Genomic DNA, 6000 nt, shown 5'->3' with positions numbered 1-6000 from the left:
CCCAAAACAAAAAACAAAACTGTACGTTCCTCCCAGAAAAGAAAACTTCATGAGGCAGTAGAGAGTTACCTGATGGTTTTCTGGTTTCTTTTTAATTTCAAACCATCTTCTCTATCTTTCCCATTAGAATAGTGAGTTTCCCAATAATACTATTCCAAAAAAATTTTTTTCTTTTTGCACAAATTAGCCAGAGTCAATATCTGTGGCTTGCAACCAAAAGAAATCATAATCCATACCATTTTTATTTAGTAGAGTTGGCACATAATTTAAAAACCAACAGGCCCATGATTTAATACCAATGGCACATGATTTAAGTCTAATAGGATTTAAATATGGAAAATATGCTGTGGTATTTTTATACTGTGTCAACTTGGCTAAGCTGAAACCATATTTCCCAGAATTCCTTTTCCCATATGGTTCTAAGTTAAAGTTGTCCAAAAGAGGAATTTTTGTGATATTTGGAAGGTAGAAGTGAAGCAGGAGTCATTATGAGCTAGAAGTCTTCAGGGTCACTAATGGTGAAAGATTGTAGCAAATGTGACCTCAGTCCCTTGTACATATTCAAAACTTCATTAAAAATGCCATTCCTGAATAATAGAGGTTCCAGACTCAAAAAAAAAAATGCAAAGTCAAGAACCTTCCATCCTCTATTCTACCATCTATCCTTGTGGTCACATTTTAGCAACTGGATATACCTGTTCTTCTGGATTTCTTGGAGAACTCCAATTTATCCACTCACTTCAGCACTTCAGAAAGTCTCTTTTCACTAATTTTCCAACTTTTTTTTGGTCTGTTATTTCTTCAACTTCAACAATTACAGAGCGTCTTATTCCTATAATAAATCTCTCCCGTTATAGTCGTGTATGTTCTACTTTCATGATTGAACACTGATTGCTATAGTTATTGGTATCAGAATTGGTTCCAGGAGAACAGAACATTAAAGATGGTAATTTATAATTGATCTCTGGTCTTATTAGATTTAAAGACATTAATGTCGTTGTTGCCAGTAGCAAAGGGGACACCTGTGGTCCATGGCATGTAGTGGCAAAATGGTTTCTTAAATCGCCATCTGTGGTTTCATTTATAATCAAATGACTATAGAAGGCTTTGGGTCACCAAGTAGTTGCTGCTATAGAACACTTTAATAAAAATAAATAAAATGGTTGGGTGGTTGCTTCTAAGTGCATCATAAACTGTGGAGAATAAAAAAATGAGCTCAGGGTTTTAAATTCCCAAATCAAGGTAGGGTAATGGATTAGAGAGCTTCTATGACTTCTCTGAGAAAAACCCCTATTTCCTACAAAATTTCTTAAGAGCAAAGCCAAAGTCTAATCTGCAGAGTAGCTGAATTACAACTAAACCCATTGTTCGGGGTTTCTTTTTCTTTTCGTTTCTTCTCTTTTCTTTTTTTCTTTTCTTTTCTTTCTTTCTTTCTTTCTTTCTTTCTTTCTTTCTTTCTTTCTTTCTTTCTTTCTTTCTTTCTTTCTCTCTCTCTCTCTCTCTCTCTCTCTTTCTCTCTTTCTTTCTTTCTTTCTTTCTTTCTTTCTTTCTTTCTTTCTTTCTTTCTTTCTTTCTTTCTTTCTTTCTGATTTATTCATTTACTTTAAAGAGAGAGTTTGTGAGTGGGGGGAAGAGTAGAGGGAGAGGGACAAGCTGACTCTGTGCTAAGTGCCAAAATCAAGAGTCGGAAGCTCAACAGATTGAGCCACTCAGGTGCCCCCAGTGTTTCTTTCATAGAATTAAGGCATTGATTGGGAAGGAGTAGGACCATGAAAATTGGATGGAGAAACATGGGCTGATTTTGATGATGCAGAACTTGAATCTTTACATTTTATTGAGCCTCATCTGCCAATAGAAGCACTTTTCCCCCCAAGTCTGAGAAATTAGTCTCCCCTTACCTGAAGAACTTAATTGTCCTAGCCTGAGGAATTTGATTTCCAGGATAATGCTAATCTCCTCCTTAGAGGTACCTCACTGCCTCTGCTTCCTTTTTTCTAGATCTATGACAAGACTCAGATTATGGCATGCTTCTGGGGATTGGAGGAAAATTATGACCTAAAAAAGAACTGCTATACACAGCAAAACTATTTACATAATTTGTATTCATATTAATAGAAATCTGGGAATATGTATGGAAATGAACTGAGAAGGTGTTGGATCAGAGTGGGAGAATGTAACATTGGGTCAGTTTGAATGTATTAAAATTTGTTCACTAAGCAAAGATTCTCATTTAGTGTGCTTTGAACAGCTGACAAGTAGTTCTAACTTTGGGCTTGGTTAGTTGACTAAAATGAAGTTGAGTTGTCAGAATTCCTTTGATATACTACAGAGGACACTTATTGAAAGGCTTATGGATATTTGAATGAGGGGTTAGATTTAGCTTGTAAGACCTGCTAACCTACCTATATATGTCTGGAGGACATTTCTTTTATAAAGGCTTTGAGAAATACATTGATAAAAGGAGGACTATCATCTTTAAAAATCTCTATAGGTCCCTGCAAGAATGATAATAAGAAGTGCTGCCATCAAAACAGGATCTCTGAATTCAGTAGGGATGATGGTGTCTTAAGGTTGAAGTGGCCAAGTGGCAGCACTTAACTGACTGTGACAATGTAGGTAGAATTACGATGAGTAGCACATTTGAAGCAGTAATCAGAATGATTTCAACCACAGAGACCTTTGTCTTTACCTAGCTGATCATGGCAACCCAAAGACTGCAATATAAAGGTAGTTTACTGAAGTTTTACTTGATTTGTAAAAGATGGAAAAGCTCTATGTCTGGTGAATAAAGTTTGACTTGGATCATCAAAATGGAGAATCAATTCCTATTCCCGTGTCAGTTCACACTTCCAGTGTATTTTGTGCCCACCTCTTAATTTATGAAGGAGACTGAGTGAAGACACAAGGAGGTCAATGCCATTAAAAGTTTAATGTTGCTCATAGTTCCTCTAGAAACACAAGTCAGAGCTTGCCACACAGAGCTACAGGAGGAACACCAGGTTTTGATCAAGAAGGAGAAGTGAGTGATAGGTTTAGGCCAGAGCCTTTATTGGGGTTTCTGTGGGAAAGGCAAGGCCTTGAGGATTGACTAGTTAGAATAATTTCAGTGGGCTCTAAACTATAAGAGTGATCTGTAGTTGCTGGGTATCTGGCCCTGGGATTATTAAGGCAGAGGAATATTGCCTCCAAATGTGCATAGGTCAGATAAAGCAGGTATGGCTCTAGCTGTTTGGTTTGCATATCAAAAGCTTGCTCCTGGGGTGCCTGGGTGACATAGTCCCTTAAGTGTCCCACTCCTGGTTTTGGCTCAGGCCATGATCTCAGGGTCGTGGGATCGAGCCCTGTGTTGGGCTCAACACAGACTCTGCTTGAGATTCTCTCTCCCTCTCCCTCTGCCTTTCTCCTCCTCTCTCTCTCTTTCAAATAAATAAATAAATCTTAAAAAAAAAAATCTTGCTCCTAGCTGAACCCTTTGCTATCTGTAAAACTTGGCTACCCCTGAAAGGGGCAGTTACTCCCCAGTCAGAAAAGTTTTTTAAGATATCAAAACATCATAATATATAAAAAATTAAATATATATATGTGTGTGTATATATATATATATATATATATATATATATATATATATATATATATATATATATACATAAAATTAGTACACAGAAGCACTTTGGATAAAGGCTCTCAGGTTCTTTTAGGGAAGGACACTGCACTGCCAAAAACTCATCCAATATATCTTTCTCTAGCTTTCTCCAAAAAGACCTGGGCTATTTTTAAAGGTGACAGTGCATTAAGAAAGGGAAAATTATCATACAATTCAGGTATTACCTGAAACTGGCTCTGAACTGCTACTAATTCTTAAAGACACAAAATGCCACTGTGACCCTTCAATCTGATGGGAGAGTTTTGGAGATCAGAATATTAATGATGTTTAGGTTGGGTTTGTCTCATAGATGGTTGTCCCCAAATCCACTGTCTGGTTGTTTTCCAGTTATAGAATGCTTAATGGGGGTAGACATCCCAGAAAATTCCCAGAATACTTATATTGGTTCCTTGATTTATGAATTAAGGACCTATACAGTGAAGGGTCCAAGGGAAAAGCTTCTAGAATAGTCTTTATCTACAAACATAGTAAACCAATGGCAATACTTCATTCTCAGAAGGGTTTCATAATTAGTGCTACCATCAGAAGCTTAAGATTGTAGAAATGATAATTTCTAATAAAGTCCCAAATCAAATCTCCTATCTAGCCTGTGCAGAAGAAGATAGATGTTGGAGAATTACTTAATCAGTGGTTAAACAAATTGCAGCAGCTGTTCAAGGTATGGTTTCTTCACTGGAGCAGATCAAAACATTCTCTATTGCACAGTTATTGATTTGGTGAATGTTTCTGCCTTTCTACCTGTTACAAAAGACCCCCCAAAACAGTGAATTTTCATTTGGCATATCCAGCAATACACCTTCCCCATCCTACTTTCAGGGCTATAGTAACTTTCCAGCTATCTGCCATAAACAGTCTGAGGGACACTGATTGTCTCTACATTTCATCAAACATCCCATTCCTCCACTACATCAATGATATGTAATGTTTGTACCTGATGAGCAGAAAGTAGTAACTACTTTAGGCTCTGGTAGGTTACATGTGTATCAGATGGTAATTGTATTTCCACAAAATTTTAAAGACCTATATCTCAGGAAAATGGTCCGGGGTATGTTAAGATATGTCCTTCAAAGATAAGGGACACGTTGTTGTATCTGGCACCTTCTCCTATGGAAAAAGAAGCTCAATATCTCTATTTCATGGGCTCCTTGTGATTATATAGATAACATATATCTCATTTATTGAGTAACTTGAAAGTCTGCAATTTCTAGTGAGGTCCAGAGGAAGATTCAGTCGTGGGCCATGTGAACTGGCAGAAACTAATGGTACTTGAAATGTCTGTGGCAGACAGAAAAGTTTTATGGAATTTTTATCAGGACCCTACAGGTAAATCACAGTGCAAACATTTAGGATTTTGGAGTATACCATGTCATCCTTTTCAGATAACAATTCCCCTTTTGAGAAACTTCTAGCTTGCTACTGTGTCCTAGAAGAGCCTGGACTACTGTCATGGGTTATCAAGTTATCATGTAACCTGATCTGCCCACAAGAAGTAAGGTGTTGTCTGACTTATTAAGCCATAAATTTGGGTATGCAGAGCTTCGTTCCACAATTAAGTGGAAGTGGTTTATAGGAGATCAGGTTTGAGCAAGTCCTAAAGGCATAAGTGAATTGCATCTACAAGTGACACAGATTCTCATGGTGTCGATTCCTCTTACACTAAAAAATTTTTTTTCTTCCCACACTTATGGCTTAATGGTAGGTTCCTTCTGACCAATACATGGAGGAAGAATATTTCTGGGATTGGATTCCATGTAGTTCTATATGACATGCTGACACTACCCCAAATAACTAATATCTTGGTTTAGACGAATCATGATTGGAAAATTGGTGATAAGGTGGTCTACATAAGTGGTATATGGATGAATGTCTCTATATGGGCATATAGTATAAAGATATTTGTGTCCCATGTGAATGCTCAGTAAAGAGCACACTCTAAACAAAGGAGAATCTTAACAACTAGGTGATTGAGATCACTTGTTCTGTGAATGTCAATCAGCCTTTTTCACCCATTACCTTGTTCTTGCCCAATAGATGCATGAATAAAATGGTTATGGGTTTAGCAAACTGGATTTTTACTTACTAAAACCAATCTGGTTAGAGCCATTGTTGAATGTCCAACCTGCCAATAGCAGGGCCAACATTTAGCTCCAACACAGCATTACTCCTCGGGAGGATTAATCCTATGGAAAATTGGATTACATTGAATCACTTCCACTGTATGAAGGACAGTGCTTTGTTCTTTTTTATTGGAATAGAGATTTTCAATATGCATTTGTTTCCCCTCCCCAAAATGCTTCCACAAAATCTACCATCCATGAACTTTCAGATGCCTTTAT

The sequence above is a fragment of the Zalophus californianus genome, chromosome 4 (assembly GCF_009762305.2).
Source record: "Zalophus californianus isolate mZalCal1 chromosome 4, mZalCal1.pri.v2, whole genome shotgun sequence".
Taxonomy (NCBI): domain Eukaryota; kingdom Metazoa; phylum Chordata; class Mammalia; order Carnivora; family Otariidae; genus Zalophus; species Zalophus californianus.
This window is presented reverse-complemented; position numbering follows the sequence as displayed.